Consider the following 23,783-nt stretch of genomic DNA (forward strand, 5'->3'; position numbering starts at 1 on the left):
ACTAGTAGTTTAGGAGTCTGCTGACAGTGTCCAGCAGGTCCGTCATTATATTATATATACCTGCAGTAGTGATATATTTTTTTTTTTATATCATTATCAACTCTATACTAGCAGACGCAGTACGGTAGTCCATGGCTGTAGCTACCTCTGTGTCATCAGTGCTCGTCCATAATTGTATACCTACCTGTGGTGTTTTTTTTTTTCTATCTTCTTCATACTAGTAGTTTAGGAGTCTGCTGACAGTGTCCAGCAGGTCCGTCATTATATTATATATACCTGCAGTAGTGATATATATATATTTTTTATATCATTATCATCTCTATACTAGCAGACGCAGTATGGTAGTCCACGGCTGTAGCTACCTCTGTGTCGTCAGTGCTCGTCCATAATTGTATACCTACCTGTGGTGGGGTTTTTTTTTCTATCTTCTTCATACTAGTAGTTTAGGAGTCTGCTGACAGTGTCCAGCAGGTCCGTCATTATATTATATATACCTGCAGTAGTGATATATATATATTTTTTATATCATTATCATCTCTATACTAGCAGACGCAGTACGGTAGTCCATGGCTGTAGCTACCTCTGTGTCGTCAGTGCTCGTCCATAATTGTATACCTACCTGTGGTGGGTTTTTTTTTTCTATCTTCTTCATACTAGTAGTTTAGGAGTCTGCTGACAGTGTCCAGCAGGTCCGTCATTATATTATATATACCTGCAGTAGTGATATATATATATTTTTTATATCATTATCATCTCTATACTAGCAGATGCAGTACGGTAGTCCACGGCTGTAGCTACCTCTGTGTCATCAGTCACTCGTCATCCATAAGTATACTAGTATCCATCCATCTCCATTGTTTACCTGAGGTGCCTTTTAGTTGTGCCTATTAAAATATGGAGAACAAAAATGTTGAGGTTCCAAAAATAGGGAAAGATCAAGATCCACTTCCACCTCGTGCTGAAGCTGCTGCCACTAGTCATGGCCGAGACGATGAAATTCCATCAACGTCGTCTGCCAAGGCCGATGCCCAATGTCATAGTAGAGAGCATGTAAAATCCAAAACACAAAATATCAGTAAAAAAAGGACTCAAAAATCTAAAATAAAATCGTCGGAGGAGAAGCGTAAACTTGCCAATATGCCATTTACCACACAGAGTGGCAAGGAACGGCTGAGGCCCTGGCCTATGTTCATGGCTAGTGGTTCAGCTTCACATGAGGATGGAAGCACTCAGCCTCTCGCTAGAAAAATGAAAAGACTTAAGCTGGCAAAAGCACAGCAAAGAACTGTGCGTTCTTCGAAATCACAAATCCACAAGGAGAGTCCAATTGTGTCGGTTGCAATGCCTGACCTTCCCAACACTGGATGTGAAGAGCATGCGCCTTCCACCATTTGTACGCCCCCTGCAAGTGCTGGAAGGAGCACCCGCAGTCCAGTTCCTGATAGTCAGATTGAAGATGTCAGTGTTGAAGTACACCAGGATGAGGAGGATATGGGTGTTGCTGGCGCTGGGGAGGAAATTGACAAGGAGGATTCTGATGGTGAGGTGGTTTGTTTAAGTCAGGCACCCGGGGAGACACCTGTTGTCCGTGGGAGGAATATGGCCATTGACATGCCTGGTGAAAATACCAAAAAAATCAGCTCTTCGGTGTGGCAGTATTTCAACAGAAATGCGGACAACAGGTGTCAAGCCGTGTGTTGCCTTTGTCAAGCTGTAATAAGTAGGGGTAAGGACGTTAACCACCTCGGAACATCCTCCCTTATACGTCACCTGCAGCGCATTCATCATAAGTCAGTGACAAGTTCAAAAACTTTGGGCGACAGCGGAAGCAGTCCACTGACCAGTAAATCCCTTCCTCTTGTAACCAAGCTCACGCAAACCACCCCACCAACTCCCTCAGTGTCAATTTCCTCCTTCCCCAGGAATGCCAATAGTCCTACAGGCCATGTCACTGGCAATTCTGACGAGTCCTCTCCTGCCTGGGATTCCTCCGATGCATCCTTGAGTGTAACGCCTACTGCTGCTGGCGCTGCTGTTGTTGCTGCTGGGAGTCGATGGTCATCCCAGAGGGGAAGTCGTAAGACCACTTTTACTACTTCCACCAAGCAATTGACTGTCCAACAGTCCTTTGCGAGGAAGATGAAATATCACAGCAGTCATCCTGCTGCAAAGCGGATAACTGAGGCCTTGGCATCCTGGGCGGTGAGAAACGTGGGGCCGGTATCCATCATTACTGCAGAGCCAACTATAGACTTGATTGAGGTACTGTGTCCCCGGTACCAAATACCATCTAGGTTCCATTTCTCTAGGCAGGCGATACCGAAAATGTACACAGACCTCAGAAAAAGACTCACCAGTGTCCTAAAAAATGCAGTTGTACCCAATGTCCACTTAACCACAGACATGTGGACAAGTGGAGCAGGGCAGGGTCAGGACTATATGACTGTGACAGCCCACTGGGTAGATGTATTGACTCCCGCCGCAAGAACAGCAGCGGCGGCACCAGTAGCAGCATCTCGCAAACGCCAACTCTTTCCTAGGCAGGCTACGCTTTGTATCACCGCTTTCCAGAATACGCACACAGCTAAAAACCTCTTACGGCAACTGAGGAAGATCATCGCAGAATGGCTTACCCCAATTGGACTCTCCTGTGGATTTGTGGCATCGGACAACGCCAGCAATATTGTGTGTGCATTAAATATGGGCAAATTCCAGCACGTCCCATGATTTGCACATACCTTGAATTTGGTGGTGCAGAATTATTTAAAAAATGAGAGGGGCGTGCAAGAGATGCTGTCGGTGGCCAGAAGAATTGCGGGACACTTTCGGCGTACAGGCACCACGTACAGAAGACTGAAGCAACACCAAAAATGCCTGAACCTGCCCTGCCATCATCTGAAGCAAGAAGTGGTAACGAGGTGGAATTCAACCCTCTATATGCTTCAGAGGTTGGAGGAGCAACAAAAGGCCATTCAAGCCTATACAACTGACCACGATATAGGAGGTGGAATGCACCTGTCTCAAGCGCAGTGGAGAATAATTTCAACGTTGTGCAAGGTTCTGCAACCTTTTGAACTTGCCACACGTGAAGTCAGTTCAGACACTGCCAGCCTGAGTCAGGTCATTCCCCTCATCAGGCTTTTGCAGAAGAAGCTGGAGACATTGAAGGAGGAGCTAACACAGAGCGATTCCGCTAGGCATGTGGGACTTGTGGATGGAGCCCTTAATTCGCTTAACAAGGATTCACGGGTGGTCAATCTGTTGAAATCAGAGCACTACATTTTGGCCACCGTGCTCGATCCTAGATTTAAAACCTACGTTGTATCTCTCTTTCCGGCAGACACAAGTCTGCAGGGGTTCAAAGAACTGCTGGTGAGAAAATTGTCAAGTCAAGCGGAACGCGACCTGTCAACATCTCCTCCTTCACATTCTCCCGCAACTGGGGGTGCGAGGAAAAGGCTAAGAATTCCGAGCCCACCCGCTGGCGGTGATGCAGGGCAGTCTGGAGCGACTGCTGATGCTGACATCTGGTCCGGACTGAAGGACCTGACAACGATTACGGACATGTCGTCTACTGTCACTGCATATGATTCTCTCACCATTGAAAGAATTGTGGAGGATTATATGAGTGACCGCATCCAAGTAGGCACGTCAGACAGTCCGTACGTATACTGGCAGGAAAAAGAGGCAATTTGGAGGCCCTTGCACAAACTGGCTTTATTCTACCTAAGTTGCCCTCCCACAAGTGTGTACTTCGAAAGAGTGTTTAGTGCCGCCGCTCACCTTGTCAGCAATCGGCGTACGAGGTTACTTCCAGAAAATGTGGAGAAGATGATGTTCATTAAAATGAATTTAATTCCTCCATGGAGACATTCACCAGCAGCAATTGCCTCCACAAAGTACACAGGGAGCTGTGATGGTGGATTCCAGTGGGGACGAATTGATAATCTGTGAGGAGGGGGATGTACACGGTGATGAATCGGAGGATGATGATGAGGTGGACATCTTGCCTCTGTAGAGCCAGTTTGTGCAAGGAGAGATTAATTGCTTCTTTTTTGGTGGGGGTCCAAACCAACCCGTCATTTCAGTCACAGTCGTGTGGCAGACCCTGTCACTGAAATGATGGGTTGGTTAAAGTGTGCATGTCCTGTTTATACAACATAAGGGTGGGTGGGAGGGCCCAAGGACAATTCCATCTTGCACCTCTTTTTTCTTTCATTTTTCTTTGCGTCATGTGCTGTTTGGGGAGTATTTTTTGGAAGGGCCATCCGGCCTGACACTGCAGTGCCACTCCTAGATGGGTCAGGTGTTTGTGTCGGCCACTAGGGTCGCTTAGCTTACTCACACAGCTACCTCATTGCGCCTCTTTTTTTCTTTGCGTCATGTGCTGTTTGGGGAGTGTTTTTTGGAAGGGCCATCCTGCATGACACTGCAGTGCCACTCCTAGATGGGCCAGGTGTTTGTGTCGGCCACTTGGGTCGCTGAGCTTAGTCATCCAGCGACCTCGGTGCAAATTTTAGGACTAAAAATAATATTGTGAGGTGTGAGGTGTTCAGAATAGACTGAAAATGAGTGGAAATTATGGTTATTGAGGTTAATAATACTTTGGGATCAAAATGACCCCCAAATTCTATGATTTAAGCTGTTTTTTAGGGTTTTTGAAAAAAACACCCGAATCCAAAACACACCCGAATCCGACAAAAAAAAATTCGGTGAGGTTTTGCCAAAATGCGTTCGAACCCAAAACACGGCCACGGAACCGAACCCAAAACCAAAACACAAAACCCGAAAAATTTCCGGTGCACATCTCTAGAAATAATTTGAAAGTGACAAAAGGAATTTGCATCCAGCATTGTTATTTCCATATTTAATAGAAATCAGACTTTGCATTAGATTTTTGATTCAACAGAATAATTTTAATAATTAAATTTAATGGCAATGAACACAAATTATGGGACCTTGTTTTTTTTTGCACAATCTAGTTCTGCAATCAAGTGATTTTTGTAGCTCTCAAGATGTTTCGCTGACTATCGTGTTTAGATTTTGACAAAACCACCTTCAATGTTTTGTTTTTGTTTTTGCAAAACCACCGTCTAGTTTTTAGGTTTGGATTCAGGTTGGTTTTGTATTTTGAAAATTTATAAAAACAGCTAAAATCATATAATTTGGACATATTTTTGTTCCTACAGTATTTATGACATCAATAACATTACATTTTCAGTCATTTTTTACCACAATCTCTTGTGAGAAACAGCACCTGAAATCAGTTCCAAACCAAGGGAAGCTCTGAATCTGGAGTCATTTCAACTCAAATCCCCTAAAAGAATATGAGCTGAGAATTGGTTGATCTCAGATCTCCTAAATTTAGGTGAGTTCTGATTTCTAAAAAAAAACAAATCTCTACTCTCAATAAAACTTCTGTACCTCTCAATAGGTAGTGTGGCCCATAGTTCCTTAGCAAACTGCTCCAGCTCTCTCAGATTTGGTTGATGCATATTTCAGCTCTTTCCATACATGATTGGTAGGATTCAGATCAGGGCGCATAGTAGGCAACTTAAGAACAGTCCAGTGTTCTGTTCTTATCCTTTCTTGGGTGCTTCTAGCTGTGTGGTTTGGGTCATTATCCTCTTATAGGATCCATGTCCTGTGATTGAGACAGAGTTTTCTGCCACTGGGCAGTATGTTTCACTTCAAAATACCTTGATAGTCTTGATATTTCATTGTGCCCACCACAGATTAAATTAAGCACCTAGTTCCAGATGCAGCAAAGTAGCCCCAAAGCATAATCAAGTCTCTTCCGTGTTTCACACTATGTTCTATATGGTATTGTTTTATTTGTAAGCTTTCTTTCTATGCCTGTGAATATAGAGTTGATATGACTTGAAAAATGGCTCCAGTTCTGACTGATAGGTCTAAAGGATACATAAAAATAACAGGTAACATAGAGGGATGGGAAGCAAAAATACAAAGTTGACAAAGAGGCAGGTCATCCACAGGCATAGTAGAATAAGTAGAATAAGGATCCTTACCCTCTGTGATATAAAAGTTCCATGGGTGCCACTTTATAAATGGAGAAGAGAGGGGAGTAGAGTAGGGAATCTATGTAGTCTACATCTCAAAATGAATTTGATTTTTGGAAACTGTTTTGCAAATGTAGTAAGGGAGGAAGAATTCCAATGCTGGGCTATAGTGGCTCTGACAGATATTAAAATATGACCAATGACATAATGGGCAGATTTAGGAACTGTAGCAGGATACCAATGTAAAAGGGCTAAAGTAGAGTCTGGGGAAAAGGTGAGACCTAAAATATCCTATATAAGGGCAAATACATCCATCCGAAAAGGACAAAAAAAGGGACTTTAAAAAAAAAAAAGGAAAATGGTACCTTAAAAATGACAGAGATGCAAGTCATATATTATGCAATTTAGAGGGAGTCAAATACAATCTATTTAAAAGTTTAGCATGCATTTTGGTTTGATTAGTATACTTGGGTAAAGAGAAAGAAGAAATATAAATAGATTTCCCCTGTGGGAAGGTATGGTGAAGCTCAGTGTACCAGTTAAGCTGGACAGATCACTTATCCATTAAATCTGGGGGGTGTCAACAACCAATACCAGAAAGATATGGCACCACAGGTGTAGGATGTAGTTAATCTACTTAAAACCCAATCCAGGGGTGTCCAAAATGCAGTGGGACCAGTATTTATTTAATCAACCCAAGATTTATGTTGAAAATAATAAAACCAAGCTGAGGGACCTAAAGTATACTTAACACAAAGGTCAGTAAATGGTAGGATGGAGGATGGAGAGAAAAGATCAGTCAGGGACTCAATACCTAAGCATTACCAACAAGAAATGTGGAGATCAAGGGTATATCAAAATGGGTCTGATGTTTAAGATCCTACTGTATATTCTCAGGGTATCGAGAACTAGTTGGGGGTGGAACTGTAGAGGTAGCCAAAGGAGGTCAGAAAGAGGTAATCTTAGAAGGAGGGCATATTGTAGATCCATCCAAGGCTTAGAATGGGGGGAGAAACCAGTCACATAATTGGAAAAGTTAGGCGGCCTCTTGGTACCTAGTAAGATCAGGAAAGGTTGAGATCCCCTGCGGTTTGGAGAGTATCATAAGAAAGCATCAATCATCACATCTGATTTAATAGTTTACAGGGGATTGCATAAGGGATAGTACAAAATAAGTACATCAATTTCGGCAACAGCATCGTCTTAAATGCCGCTAGGCGGCCCAACCAGGATACCTCGTGATTCATCTTAGCAGTGGCCAAGGACATCAGCTGGGTCAGTAAGGGAATGTAGTTAACATTAGAAGGAATGTGGATTCCCAGATATGATAAGGAGGAGTCCTTCCAAGTAAAAGGAAAGCGTTTTTTTTAAAGATCGAAGAGTCAAACGGGGGATATTGATAGGTAGAGCATCACATTTAGTAGCGTTTAATTTGTAGTATGAGGCAGTACTATAATTATTCAAAATAGCTTGAAGGGAGATCAATAGGGTCTCCTGGTCAGTGCAAACAATAAAACATTGTCTTAAAAAAGACACAGATTGTGGGAAGTATTACAGACTAAAAGCCCAGGTAGGCTGAGAATAAATGGATCGTATGGGCAAAAGGTTCAATGGCTAACACAAAAATTAATGAGGCGAGAGGACACTCCTTTCTAGTGCCATTAGAAATTGGGAAAGAGGAGGAGAGAAACCCATTACTAAAAATTCGAGCTGAGGGGTCAACATAAGAGGCAGAAGTAGAGAGAAAAATGTCCGAACTTGGATAGCACCATGTGGCCACAGTGGAATCTATCAAATGCTTTTTCAGCATCAATAGAGAGGATGAGAAATTGTGACTTAGTACACAATACCCCCTCTAAAAAGTCTAAAAACCTACGAGTTAAAAACCTTATTTCAGGGCCTGCAATCCAAGAACAAAGCTCACTTGATCCGGCTGTAGCAGCTGTGGAAGCAAAGGATTTAAGCGAATAGCTATCTGCTTGGTATAAATTTGTATATCTGTGTTGAGGAGTGCTATGGCCCGATAATTCTTACATTCAGAGGGTTCCATACCAGGCTTCAGAATAGTCACAAGTTTAGCTTCAAAAATATCTCCCTGGAAAGGAGCCAATTGCAAAAGCCTCTATATAGAGCCATAATAGAAGTGAAGAAAGGACCTTGCCAAAAAAAGATTAAAAGAAAGCAAGCAAGAGCTGACTGCATGTGAAGCATAAAAAGTTCCTGAAGCTGTTGTCTCACCTTCTGAAGTTGTTGACATAAAGCACAGGTTGGGTGGGCTTGAATCTGGGAATCCAAAGACCAAAGCGTTGACTCTAAATCACTCTTTGTTTTTGGGAATGGATTTTGAGCAGAGCTCCCTTCGGAACAGAAATACTGCAGAGTACCACTTTCAAAGCACACCAATAAGTGAAGATCGAAGTGTTGTCAGGAGAATTAGGGCCTAATTCAGCATGAGTTGTAGATGTGCGAAAAAACGCACATCTACAACTTTTTACTGTGACACGCACAGGGCAAGTCCATTCTGCATGCCTGGTCCTGCCCCATCCCCCCACAAACATGCGAGAGCATCACACACCGGTGATGCTTTTGCGTGTTTAGGGTTGCCCTCTGCCTATGCAGCCTAGCTGATGGCTACCCACCATCTTTTGACCTCAAAAGATCCAGATAAGCCTGCATTGTCTGGACATCACCCCCCTAACGCCGCTGCAACACCCCTAAAATGCCACAATGCCCCCTTCTGCCCTGTGAACGCCTCTGCCTGTCAGTCAGGCAGAGGCATTGGCATATGTGAGATGCCATTGCATCTCACTGTGTGCGCACGGGCAGTGTTGCTTCTGCACGAGTGCACACTGAACTGGGCATCAGCATCCGAACGCTGTCGCAGCAGTGTTCCATGCTTAATTAGGCCCTTTGTCTGTATGGATAATGTGACAGAGTTAGTAAGAGCCTTTATAGTCTAAGTATCCATTAATTGGTACTCAGGAAATTGCCAGGGATGGGCAGTGGGGAAATGACAATCCATAGCCCATGTCCATAGGACAGGAGCATGATCAGACCACATAATGGGGATAATCTTAATACCCTAAGAATAACTATGATAAACTGAGGAGAAAAAAGTATAGCCACTCTCGTCAAGCGAGTAGGTGCACAAGGCATTATACAAGTCAAACTCTGCTAGCAAAATCTTTAAATTCAGAGAAGGACCCACATCCCGAGAAGAAGATGAGTGACCATGGGCAGAGATCTGTCTAATTTAGAGTTGAGGACTAAATTGATATTGCCGTTAGAATAAGCACTTCCTTGCTGACTTTTGGATTTCTTCAAAAGTTTCCAAAAGAAAAGGGACCTGATGAGAGTTGGGAGCATATAGGGTGACTAGGATAACCAGGGTGTCCTCTATAATGCCAGTGAGGATAAGAAACCTAGCATTTTATCCTCAACTTTCTGGTGCAAAGTAGAAGGAGTATTCTTATGCAAGTAAATGGCAACACCATTGCATTTGGATGGGCCGTTAGTAGTATAACATAGAGGGTACCTATGGTTTTTAAAGACAGTAGGTGCAGAGGAGGAGACATGCATTTCCTGAAGGGACACAATATTATCTTTATGTTGGTGGAAAGTGGAAAGAGCTAACTGCTGCTTACAGTATGTGGGGAGTTAAGCCCTTTGCCATTAAGAGAAAACACCTTAACCATTAGGCACAATGAGGTAATGAGAAAGTGGAGACAACGTAGATGCACCTGTCACACAAAATAAGGGAAAGGAACAAAAGCATAGGGAAAAAGAAAACAGGGTAATTAATGAAAAAAACTCAAAAGGCCCAGGGTATCCAGCCACAGTAGTTGTCTCAGCAAAAAAAAATACAACAACATAGTTAACGTGTGCGGCAGACTAATACGCTCCCACCCATGAGATTTTTTCCAAAATAACACACATAACTCAAAATAGTATAACAAGATGCAAGCATACTGTAATATCTCTAAATCTCAACATAATTTAGAAAAAAATAGGCATCACAGTGATTAAGAAAACCTGTAACTACATAAAGAGATACATAAAGTGTAAAACATAAGCAGACAAAATATAGTAAACTGTGAGAGCCCATAACAGATAATATGTGTGGCTGAGAAGAGAGAGCATGTCATCCGGGGTCAGGACACTGGAACGGAAACAGGGGAGGATGATGTCTTGAACAAAGGGCCCAACCATCAGCAATTAGATTCAATGAAATAACATAGCTGACAGTCTGGACCAGGTCCAGCTCAGACAACAAATATCTAAAAGGACTTAGACCATCAAAACATCTTCACCCCACTTGGGACCAGTCAGGATGAAGTTGTGGGCCCCGGCTTTCAGAGACAAAATGAGAAAAGTGGAGCCATCCTTCCATATCAAAAGCTTAACCAGGAACCCCTAGCAGTATTGTATATCCTGATCCCAGAGAGCCTTCGTATAGCTGGAAAGATTGACGCTTGGTCACCATATGGATCAAGAGGTTAGGAAAGTGTTGTATGTTTTACAAGGCAGACATATTTTTCACCAAATGTGCATCCCTGAGAATGTCCTCTTTAATGTGAAAATAGTGGAGATGTACAGTAGGAGAGTGTCTCACTGATAACTCCGATAGGCAGAACAAGGCCTAGGAAGATGAATCCAGTCAATTAATAAGTTCTGATTCTCTGCCAAAGGTGGCAATTTTTTGAAAAGGGTCAAAGCAAAGTACCATAGAGCATCATTAGACAAAGATTCTGGAATGCCCCTTATTGTAATATTATTCCTCCTAGACCTATAATCCAAGTCTGCAAGCCTTTCTTTAACAGCCGAAAGTTCTGCCAGGAATGAAATAAGTAGATTGTTGTGGGAGCAAACCAGCTCCTGCATTTTGATCTCCAAATGATTGGAATGATCACCAATATTTGCCACATCACCAGTGAATTGTTTGACAGAGGCTAAGAAGTCAGAGGTAAGGTCCCACCAGAATGCCTGGATCATCTGATGGAGTGTGCAGACCATAAATGGAGCATCAGCAGAGGGGTCAGGTCCAGGGTCAGAACTAGGAAATGAGCCTGCCAAGGAGGTTGATGCTGCAGAGGACTTTCCAACAGGCACAATATCTGAAGGGTGTAGAGTTTGCACCATCTGACAGGCATGGTGGTCATTTGAGGGGTTAAGCAGTGAGTTCACGAAAGGGCAGTAGAATAAATGTGCTGAAGACTAGATCAGGTATACAGGGCAGGCAGAGGTCTTAGGAGTGTGGGCAGAGAAGATCACAAAAGCAGCATACTACAAAGGTTCCATGAGTGTGGATTTAAAAGGTCACTGGATCATCATGGAGGTACTATAGGAACTGCCAGTTAAGACAATCCTGCAGGTGGGGTGAAAATGTAAGGCACTGACTCACCAGCTTGGAAACAATGAGGGCTGGGGTTCCTGGGAGCCAAGGAGTGAGCACTGGAAGGTGGAGGAATATGCACAGGCACTACCCAAACACACAGAGGCAGTGTGAAGGAGTACCAAGATAGTGGCTACCCAGAAAATTCCTGATGCTGTAGAAGATTTTCCAATAAAGAACCCCCCTTCTAGCAAGGGATCTGTTTGTTTATTTATTTCTGATCATGTTAATTTGTCCAATTACAGTACATCTGAGCCCTTGAAAATAGGTGACTGTGTATAAAAATGTTTCAATTCCTAAACGTTTCATACAGTACCTGTACTGTATGATTATTTTTGTTGAACCCCATGAATAAAAGCTGAAAGTATGCCCTTGTTTAATTTGAAATCCAGTGTGATGGTGTTCAGAGCCATAATTGAAAATTGTGTCCAAATAGACCTAACTTTCTTAATATCTATCTATCTATCTATCTATCTATCTATCTATCTATCTATATATATATACTGTATATATATATATATATATATATATATATATAGAAACTGGGGTAGACCTAATGAAAGCGCTAAGTATGGAGCTCAACCTCAAGGCGTACTCCCTGTTAGATGGAGTACAAAAGGGCAGATAAAAGAAAAGGGGGTGTCTTGAGGGAGCTTAATCAAGGTATAATCTTCCAGGATTTGACCACAGTTCACTTAAAAAACTCCAATTTATTTGTATAAAAGTGTTAGACAGTGAATCACATTGAATAACAAATGGCTGACATATTTAAAATTAGTGATGAGCGGGTTCGGTTTCTCGGAAACCGAACCCCCCGAACTTCACCCTTTTTACACGGGTCTGAGGCAGGTTCGAACCTTCCCGCCTTGCTCGGCTAACCCGAGCGCGCCCGAACGTCATCATCCCGCTGTCGGATTCTCGCGAGATTCGGATTCTATATAAGCAGCCGCGCGTCGCCGCCATTTTCACTCGTGCATTGGAGATGATAGGGAGAGGACGTGGCTGGCGTCCTCTCCGTTTATTGTTGAAGTTGATTGCTTTATTGCTTAATTGTGGGGAGGACTGGGGAGCAGCTGTTAGGAGGAGTACAGTGCAGAGTTTTGCTGATAAGTGACCACTAGTTTTTATCCGTTCTCTGCCTGAAAAAAACGCTCCATACCATATCTGTGCTCAGTGTGCTGCATAATATATCTGTGCTGAGTGCTCACACTGCTTAATTGTGGGGACTGGGGAGCAGCTGTATTATATAGCAGGAGTACAGTGCAGAGTTTTGCTGACAGTGACCACCAGTATACGTTGTCTGCCTGAAAAACACTCCATATCTGTGCTCAGTGTGCTGCTTTATTGTGGGAAAAGGGGACCACCAGTATAATTAACATTATATAGGAGGAGTACAGTGCAGAGTGCACTGCTGTACCTACCTCTGTGTCATCATCCATTAAGTATACTATCCATCTACATTCAATACCTGTGGTGCATTTTAGTTTTGCAGTTTGCTGACACAGTGACCACCAGTATACTATATATAGCAGTACGGTAGGCCACAGCTGTACCTACCTCTGTGTCGTCATCCATTAAGTATACTATCCATCTACATTCTATACCTGTGGTGCATTTTAGTTTTGCAGTTTGCTGACACAGTGACCACCAGTATACTATATATAGCAGTACGGTAGGCCACTGCTGTACCTACTTCTGTGTCGTCATCCATTAAGTATACTATCCATCTACATTCTATACCTGTGGTGCATTTTAGTTTTGCAGTTTGCTGACACAGTGACCACCAGTATACTATATATAGCAGTACGGTAGGCCACTGCTGTACCTACCTCTGTGTCGTCATCCATTAAGTATATTATCCATCTACATTCTATACCTGTGGTACATTTTAGTTTTGCAGTTTGCTGACACAGTGACCACCAGTATACTATATATAGCAGTACGGTAGGCCACTGCTGTACCTACCTCTATGTCGTCATCCATTAAGTATACTATCCATCTATATTCTTTACCTGTGGTGCATTTTAGTTTTGCAGTTTGCTGACACAGTGACCACCAGTATACTATATATAGCAGTACGGTAGGCCACTGCTGTACCTACCTCTGTGTCGTCATCCATTAAGTTTACTATCCATCTACATTCTATACCTGTGGTGCATTTTAGTTTTGCAGTTTGCTGACACAGTGACCACCAGTATACTATATATAGCAGTACGGTAGGCCACTGCTGTACCTACCTCTGTGTCGTCAAGTATACTATCCATCCATACCTGTGGTGCATTTCAGTTGTGCGCAGTAAATATAGTAGTAGGCCATTGCTATTGATACTGGCATATAATTCCACACATTAAAAAATGGAGAACAAAAATGTAGAGGTTAAAATAGGGAAAGATCAAGATCCACTTCCACTTCATGCTGAAGCTGCTGCCACTAGTCATGGCCGAGATGATGAAATGCCATCAACGTCGTCTGCCAAGGCCGATGCCCAATGTCATAGTAGAGAGCATGTACAATCCAAAAAACAAAAGTTCAGTAAAATGACCCAAAAATCAAAATTAAAATCGTCTGAGGAGAAGCGTAAACTTGCCAATATGCCATTTACGACACGGAGTGGCAAGGAACGGCTGAGGCCCTGGCCTATGTTCATGGCTAGTGGTTCAGCTTCACATGAGGATGGAAGCACTCATCCTCTCGCTAGAAAAGTGAAAAGACTTAAGCTGGCAAAAGCACAGCAAAGAACTGTGCGTTCTTCTAAATCACAAATCCCCAAGGAGAGTCTAATTGTGTCGGTTGCGATGCCTGACCTTCCCAACACTGGACGGGAAGAGCTTGCGCCTTCCACCATTTGCACGCCCCCTGCAAGTGCTGGAAGGAGCACCCGCAGTCCAGTTCCTGATAGTCAAATTGAAGATGTCACTGTTGAAGTACACCAGGATGAGGATATGGGTGTTGCTGGCGCTTGGGAGGAAATTGACAAGGAGGATTCTGATGGTGAGGTGGTTTGTTTAAGTCAGGCACCCGCGGAGACACCTGTTGTACGTGGGACGAATATGGCCATTGACATGCCTGGTCAAAATACAAAAAAAATCAGCTCTTCGGTGTGGAATTATTTCAACACAAATGCGGAAAACAGGTGTGTTGCCTTTGTCAAGCTGTAATAAGTAGGGGTAAGGACGTTAACCACCTCGGAACATCCTCCCTTATACGTCACCTGCAGCGCATTCATCATAAGTCAGTGACAAGTTCAAAAACTTTGGATGACAGCGGAAGGAGTCCACTGACCACTAAATCCCTTCCTCTTGTAACCAAGCTCCTGCAAACCACACCACCAACTCCCTCAGTGTCAATTTCCTCCTTACCCAGGAAAGCCAATAGTCCTGCAGGCCATGTCACTGGCAAGTCTGACGAGTCCTCTCCTGCTTGGGATTCCTCTGATGCATCCTTGAGTGTAACGCCTACTGCTGCTGGCGCTGCTGTTGTTGCTGCTGGGAGTCGATCGTCATCCCAGAGGGGAAGTCGGAAGACCACTTGTACTACTTCCAGTAAGCAATTGACTGTCCAACAGTCCTTTGCAAGGAAGATGAAATATCACAGCAGTTATCCTGCTGCAAAGCAGATAACTCAGGCCTTGGCAGCCTGGGCGGTGAGAAACGTGGTTCCGGTATCCATCGTTAATTCAGAGGCAACTATAGACTTGAATGAGGTACTGTGTCCCCGGTACCAAATACCATCTAGATTCCATTTCTCTAGGCAGGCGATACCGAAAATGTACACAGACCTCAGAAAAAGACTCACCAGTGTCCTAAAAAATGCAGTTGTACCCAATGTCCACTTAACCACGGACATGTGGACAAGTGGAGCAGGGCAGACTCAGGACTATATGACTGTGACAGCCCACTGGGTAGATGTATTGCCTCCCGAAGCAAGAACAGCAGCGGCGGCACCAGTAGCAGCATCTCGCAAACGCCAACTCGTTCCTAGGCAGGCTACGCTTTGTATCACCGCTTTCCATAAGAGGCACACAGCTGACAACCTCTTACGGGAACTGAGGAAGATCATCGCAGAATGGCTTACCCCAATTGGACTCTCCTGGGGATGTGTGACATCGGACAACGCCTTCAATATTGTGTGTGCATTACATCTGGGCAAATTCCAGCACGTCCCATGTTTTGCACATACATTGAATTTGGTGGTGCAGAATTATTTAAAAAACAACAGGGGCGTGCAAGAGATGCTGTCGGTGGCCCGAAGAATTGCGGGCCACTTTCGGCATTCAGGCACCGCGTACAGAAGACTGGAGCACCACCAAACATTCCTGAACCTGCCCTGCCATCATCTGAAGCAAGAGGTGGTAACGAGGTGGAATTCAACCCTCTATATGCTTCAGAGGATGGAGGAGCAGCAAAAGACCATTCAAGCCTATACATCTGACCATGATATAGGCAAAGGAGGGGGAATGCACCTGACTCAAGCGCAGTGAAGAATGATTTCAACGTTGTGCAAGGTTCTGCAACCATTTGAACTTGCCACACGTGAAGTCAGTTCAGACACTGCCAGCCTGAGTCAGGTCATTCCCCTCATCAGGCTTTTGCAGAAGAAGCTGGAGACATTGAAGGAGGAGCTAAAACAGCGATTCCACTAGGCATGTGGGACTTGTGGATGGAGCCCTTAATTCGCTTAACCAGGATTCACGGGTGGTCAATCTGTTGAAATCAGAGCACTAAATTTTGGCCACCGTGCTCGATCCTAGATTTAAAACCTATGTTGTATCTCTCTTTCCTGCATACACAAGTCTGCAGAGGTTCAAAGACCTGCTGGTGAGAAAATTGTCAAGTCAAGCGGAACGTGACCCGTCAACATCTCCTCCTTCACATTCTCCCGCAACTGGGGGTGCGAGGAAAAGGCTAAGAATTCCGAGCCCACCCGCTGGCGGTGATGCAGGGCAGTCTGGAGCGAGTGCTGACATCTGGTCCGGACTGAAGGACCTGCCAATGATTACTGACATGTCGTCTACTGTCACTGCATATGATTCTCTCACCATGGAAAGAATGGTGGAGGATTATATGAGTGACCGCATCCAAGTAGGCACGTCAGACAGTCCGTACGTATACTGGCAGGAAAAAGAGGCAATTTGGAGGCCCTTGCACAAACTGGCTTTATTCTACCTAAGTTGCCCTCCCTCCAGTGTGTACTCCGAAAGAGTGTTTAGTGCAGCCGCTCACCTTGTCAGCAATCGGTGTACGAGGTTACTTCCAGAAAATGTGGAGAAGATGATGTTCATCAAAATGAATTATAATCAATTCCTCCGTGGAGACATTCACCAGCAGCAATTGCCTCCAGAAAGTACACGGGGACCTGAGATGGTGGATTCCAGTGGGGACGAATTAATAATCTGTGAGGAGGGGGATGTACACAGTGAAAGGGGTGAGGAATCGGAGGATGATGATGAGGTGGACATCTTGCCTCTGTAGAGCCAGTTTGTGCAAGGAGAGATTGATTGCTTCTTTTTTGGCCCAAACCAACCAGTCATTTCAGTCACAGTCGTGTGGCAGACCCTGTCGCTGAAATGATGGTTTCGTTAAAGTGTGCATGTCCTGTTTATACAACATAAGGGTGGGTGGGAGGGCCCAAGGACAATTCCATCTTGCACCTCTTTTTTCTTTCATTTTTCTTTGCATCATGTGCTGTTTGGGGACAATTTTTTTGAAGTGCCATCCTGCCTGACACTGCAGTGCCACTCCTAGATGGGCCAGGTGTTTGTGTCGGCCACTTGTGTCGCTTAGCTTAGCCATCCAGCGACCTTGGTGCGCCTCTTTTTTTCTTTGCATCATGTGCTGTTTGGGGACAATTTTTTGGAAGTGCCATCCTGCCTGACACTGCAGTGCCACTCCTAGATGGGCCAGGTGTTTGTGTAGGCCACTTGTGTCGCTTAGCTTAGCCACACAGCGACCTTGGTGCGCCTCTTTTTTTCTTTGCATCATGTGCTGTTTGGGGACAATTTTTTTGAAGTGCCATCCTGCCTGACACTGTAGTGCCACTCCTAGATGGGCCAGGTGTTTGTGTCGGCCACTTGTGTCGCTTAGCTTAGCCATCCAGCGACCTTGGTGCGCCTCTTTTTTTCTTTGCATCATGTGCTGTTTGGGGACAATTTTTTTGAAGTGCCATCCTGCCTGACACTGCAGTGCCACTCCTAGATGGGCCAGGTGTTTGTGTCGGCCACTTGTGTCACTTAGTTTAGCCATTTAGCAACCTTGGTGCGCCTCTTTTTTTCTTTGCATCATGTGCTGCTTGGGGACAATTTTTTGGAAGGGCCATCCTGCCTGACACTGCAGTGCCACTCCTAGATGGGCCAGGTGTTTGTGTCGGCCACTTGTGTCGCTTAGCTTAGTCACACAGCGACCTTGGTGCGCCTCTTTTTTTCTTTGCATCATGTGCTGTTTGGGGACAATTTTTTGGAAGTGCCATCCTGCCTGACACTGCAGTGCCACTCCTAGGTGGGCCAGGTGTTTGTGTCGGCCACTTGTGTCGCTTAGCTTAGTCACACAGCGACCTTGGTGCGCCTCTTTTTTTCTTTGCATGATGTGCTGTTTGGGGACAATTTTTTGGAAGTGCCATCCTGCCTGACACTGCAGTGCCACTCCTAGATGGGCCAGGTGTTTGTGTCGGCCACTTGTGTCGCTTCGCTTAGCCATCCAGCGACCTCGGTGCAAATTGTAGGACTAAAAATAATATTGTGAGGTGTGAGGTGTTCAGAATAGACTGGAAATGAGTGGAAATTATGGTAATTGAGGTTAATAATACTATGGGATCAAAATGACCCCCAAATTCTATGATTTAAGCTGTTTTTTAGGTTTTTTTGAAAAAAACACCCGAATCCAAAACACACCCGAATCCGACAAAAAATTTTTGGTGAGGTTTTGCCAAAACGCGTCCGAATCCAAAACACGGCCGCGGAACCGAATCCAAAACCAAAACACAAAACCCGAAAATTGTCCGGTGCACATCACTATTTAAAATACAGACATCAGATATAAAACAATATAATGCGGACAGTTTGTTAATCCGAAGATGCTCTCTTAATTAATACATATCCGATGCTCTCATATCCGAACCAAAAGGGTTTTGGTTCGGATATGAGAGCATCGGATATGTATTAATTAAGAGAGCATCTTCGGATTAACAAACTGTCCGCATTATATTGTTTTATATCTGATGTCTGTATTTTAAATATGTCAGCCATTTGTTATTCAATGTGATTCACAGTCTAACACTTTTATACAAATAAATTGGAGTTTTTTAAGTGAACTATGGTCAAATCCTGGAAGAAAATACCTTGATTAAGCTCCCTTAAGACACCCCCTTTTCTTTATATATATATATATATATATATATATATATATATATATATATATATATATATAAAACAAGAAGACTAAAAAAAAAAAAAAAACAGATGTTATGAAACCTTGGCAAATTTTGATAAATTCGACTCTGCCGTTAAGTGACAGTGTAGGTGAAACATTTCACTTCCAAACTTTTTTTCCATTAGTTTTTTGACAGGAGTACACTAGTTCAGCCTTAATGAGATTCTAGTGTAAAAACTTCAGGGCTAAATAAAAGAAACAAATCAAAAGAACTGGATGATTGCCATTTAATGTGAGAGAATGAAAGTGCAAACAATCATTGTATGACATCTAGCTGTGCTACTCACCGCAGAATGACAGCTAGAACAATTCAAAGTTGCTGATCTAAAGATGGAAGTGCATCTGAAATGTTTGAAGCATTGAGAAGACACAGATATAAAGACGCCTGCAGATACAGTAAGCCTCTATTTATATTTTTTTACATTCAAGCTATTGTTTCAACAGGTGTTTGGGCATTTCCCACTTTCATAGTATTACCTGTATGTCAATTTATATAACCGAGACTTAGACTACATGAAATATTATATTACATGCTCTATTATAAATTATATGAATTTTAGAAGTCTGAGAGGAGATCCATGACAATAGAAACAGGATACAAGCAAAGTTTTCGTGACTTGATTCACTTTACTATGATATACTAGGGATGTGCGCCGGCTCTTTTCTCGGTTGTTGGTTTTGGTTCTTAATCTACTTATGGGGACATTTACTAAGCAGTGATAAGGGTGGAGAAGTGAACAAAAGGAGAAGTTGCCCATAGCAACCAATCAGCTCTGAAGTAACATCTATAATTTGCATACTAAAAAATGATACAAAGCTGCTGATTGGTTGATGGGGCCACTTCTCCACTGGCTCACTTCTCCGCTCTTATCACTGCTTAGTAAATGTCCCCATTTGTGTTTTGGATCTGTATTTGATTTTGCACTTGCGGGTTTTAGTTTTGAATCTGTATTTTTTTTAAATCATAAAACCAGCTAAAATCACAAAATATTGGCCTATTTTTGCTCCTACAGTATTATTAACCTCAGTAACATTAATGTCCATTCATTTCCAGTCAATTTTGAACACATAACAGCCAACAATATTGTTTACATTAACTTTAGGTCTAAAGGTTGCACCGAGCTGCCACAGCTGGCTGACTAAGCTAGGTGACAGCAGTGATGGAAGTTCAACTTTAAGCATGGCACATCTAGGAAATAATTAAGAACTAGATCTGAATGAAGGAATGATTGATTTGTAAATTATTTTAATTTATTAATTCTGAAAATGTTAATCAAGGAGGGCATTGGCGATGGTAATGATCAAACATTCTTCTTTCATCACCTTTTCTCTTCTGAATAGCTGTAACAGAAGTTAAAATAGTTAAGAACCACTTGGACCATATAATGCACATTTAATAAACTTGTTTTTTTGTTGTGAGCAGTCAACCTTCCAAAGGAAACCCATGCAAGCAGGGCAAGAATATACAAACTCCAAATAGTTAGGGCCATGGTGGGAATCAAACTCATAACCTCAGAGCTGTGAGGCAGTAATGCTAATCATCACACTATCCATACTTCCCTACTTGCTGAAAAAGAATGAGGGAAGAATTGATTAGTTAGCATACCAGTATCATTCTGTTAGAAAAATTCAGGGATGTCATAGCAAGATGGCTTACCCCACTAAGTCTCTCCTCTGGTTATGTCATTTCCGATAATGCATTTTACATCATAGGACCATTACAACTGGGTAAGTTGAACATGTTCCATGTTTTGCCCGCACGATAAACTTAGTGGTTAAGAATTTTTTTAAATGACAGGGCCATACAGGAAATGCTGTCATTGGCATTTTCACCATTCTGCAAGCGCATGTAAAAGATTGCAGCACTTGCAAGAACTGTTGAATTTTCCCTGCCATCAGATGAAGAAAGAGGTAGTAATGAGGTGGAATTCAACACTCTGTATGCAGTGGAAGTAGGAACAGCAAAAGGCCATCCAAGACTGCACAACGACTTATGATATACTGTAGGGAAAGAAATGGGAATGTATCTTAGTCAAGCACAGTGGATAATACTTTCCGTGTTATGCAAGGTTCTCAAACCTTCAGAGTCAGACACTGTCAGCTTGAGTCAGGTAATTACCCTGATTAGACTCTTGGAAAAACAGTTAGCTGGGGAAATTTAAGAAGGAGTTGAAGTGAAGAGATTCTGCTAAGTATGTTGGACTTGTAGATCAACATGATAAGATTTGGATATATCTGTTAGGTGCCATTATCATGTGGCATTATATTATATGACCCGGAAGGGCTGTTGTTATTATTATTATTATTATAATAATAATAATAATAATAATAATAATAATTATTATTATTAGTAGTAGTAGTAGTAGTAGTAGTAGTAGTAGTAGTAGTAGTAGTAGTAGTAGTACTAAGGATGGGTCTGGGGTGTGGTTCCCCCTTGATTGGAGTAGTTAGGCTGCTGTGGGGTAGCACACTACAATATTTATTTAGCACCCCGCTTTAACACTTTTATTAATCCTTAAGGTCCTTTAATTGCACCGTCACTAGTGTATCACTTTTTGTATATAGATTTTGCTTTCCCTTTAATTAACATATAGTAACACTTTACCCTCTCACACGTATGCTGCCCTGGGGTGGCTGGCCTGTGCCGGTTTGTGGGGTTCAGCACCCTGGGCCCAGATATAGTATTAAGAGTAGGACCACCAGCATCAGAGGAGCCTTGTTGAGGCCTTTTAGCTTTGCCATTTTCTGCAGATATATGTAACTAAGAACTCTGGATTTCTATTATATATAGGTTTACAAGTCATGTTACTAGTATAAATGGTGTGCTGGGGGGCCCTGGGAGTTAATCCCCATCCTGTCTCTTGCTTTGAATTACCCCTCCCTTTAAAGCACCTGAAGTATATTGTCAAATTGATATGAGCAACTTGCATTCTGTTTTGCTATGAGAGGCATAGATGGGACCAGTGTTTGGAGGGCATGCTGGTTCTTACAGTGCCATATGGAGATCATAGGGGTGGCACCAGGTAAGTTAGGTCTCAATTTGGATATATTTGTTAGGTGCCATTGTCATGTGGCATTATATGATATGACCCGGAAGGGCTGTTATTATTATTATTATTATTATTATTAGTAGTAGTAGTAGTAGTATAGTACTAAGAATGGGTCTGGGGTGTGGTTCCCCCTGGATTGGAGTGGCCAGGCTGCTGTGGGGTAGCACACTATAATAATTATTTAGCACTCCCTTTAACACTTTTATTAATCCTTTAGGTCTTTTAATTACACCGTCACTAGTGTATCACTTTTTGTATATAGATTTTGTTTTCCCTTTAATTAACATATACTAATACTTTACCCTCTCACACGTGTGCTTCCCTGGGGTGGCTGGCCTGTGTCGGTTTGTGGGGTTCTGCACCCCGGGCCCAGATATAGTATTAAGAGTAGAACCGCCAGCATCAGAGGAGCCTTGTCGAGGCCTGGTGGCGTGGCCATTTTTCTGCAGATATATGTAACTAAGAACTGGATTTCTATTATATATAGGTTTTCAAGTCATATTATCAGTATAGTTTGGTGTGCTGGGGGACATCGGGAGTTAATCCCCACCCTGTCTCTTGCTTAGAATTACCCCTCCCTTTCAAGCACCTGAAGTATATTGTCAAATTGATATGAGAAACTTTCATTCTGTTTTACCATTTGTAAGTAAACAGAAATTTTTACAGCAAGAGGGGAGGAGACAGGTGTAGTGAAAGGCCTATTCTCTCATTTGGGTGTATGCAATGTTGCAGGCCTTATCTGCTAAGTTTGTCATGCCTGTTGCATTTGATAAGTCTGTACTTGTTTATTTTATCGTGGCATTGAAATGTGTAATTTTACATCGATGCCGCAATGCATATGCATAGGCGCCCATATCGTGGTAACGCTAAGCCACACCAGGGTGCGTGCAGTTACATCTGCAGCTTTCTAATGCTGTACCCATGTTTCACGGGTGCAAGTGTTCGCACGCACCCACTATCCTGCAGCTCGCAAAGCTGTAGAGGAAGAGATCCAGATCAGTATTCCCTTAAAGTCCATGAGAAAGGCATCTTGAATCCTGAGATCAAACCAAATTTCACTGGTTATTATATACTGCATTAAAATGGGTTCAATCTGTCATCTGCCAGGAGGGCATTTATGAAATATTTTATAACATTGAGCAGTCTATAGAATGTGCATTTCCCCAGAAGACCACCAAATGCATGATGCAAAGTGCATCCTATTGTAAGTTTAGGGACAAAAAAACAATGTTCCTCCAGTTCCAAGATGGTGCAAAATAAAAAACAATCAGATTGGAATTTCCAGTGAATTCTTCAACAAAGCACAGAATTTTTATTAAACATATGCACTTTACACCTTTTTGTTTCACTTTAATAACTGTAATCTGCAAATTGTCCTTTTTGTGCAGGCATGCAAAACGAACTGAATTTTGTCTGAAAAATAGGTGCAAAGCTAAAACGTAGCACAAGACATCACCAAAGACAATTTTGCAAAGTACCTCTGCTGCATTCAATTCAACAAAGCTCAAGACAGTTCTGCTGAAAATAAAATTGTATGTTATGGAATCTACTTTCTATTTGACATAGAGTATTTATTTGTTCCAAATCAACAGAATGCCAGAGATCATTGTATAATATTTTTTTACAAAAGCATCTTTATTGTTTTCATGAATACTGTTCCTTTTTTTTATTCATTTTATCCTCAAATGAGGTGCACTTAGATTTCCATCACAGCAAATAGGTTTACTGGGCAAGATGACACCATTTGCAGAGAAGTTACCATTGTCACTGGATGATGGGAGAAGATGGGTCCCTGGGCACCTACTTTTGCAGGACAATGTAAAACAAGGTTTTATTTTGAAAAGTGAGATTGCTGAACTGAGCCAAGAAGTTGGAAAGGCCACATAAGGGACATTCC

The 23,783-nt window shown here is 42.7% G+C and overlaps 1 long non-coding RNA gene across 3 annotated transcripts in view; it reads left to right on the top strand.

The window, feature by feature from the left end:
• Positions 1-23,421, top strand: part of LOC134929360 (uncharacterized) — a 241,382-nt gene extending 217,961 nt beyond the window's left edge. For 2 of the 3 annotated variants that reach the window (XR_010178507.1, XR_010178508.1), the window contains one exon: positions 23,275-23,421. This is a non-coding gene — a long non-coding RNA (uncharacterized LOC134929360). Of the gene's footprint in view, positions 1-19,128; positions 19,233-23,274 lie in introns of all 3 variants that reach the window. The other variant, XR_010178509.1, reaches the window with a different exon arrangement.
• Positions 23,422-23,783: the final 362 nt, after the last annotated feature.

Source organism: Pseudophryne corroboree, chromosome 5 (assembly GCF_028390025.1).
Source record: "Pseudophryne corroboree isolate aPseCor3 chromosome 5, aPseCor3.hap2, whole genome shotgun sequence".
NCBI classification, from domain to species: domain Eukaryota; kingdom Metazoa; phylum Chordata; class Amphibia; order Anura; family Myobatrachidae; genus Pseudophryne; species Pseudophryne corroboree.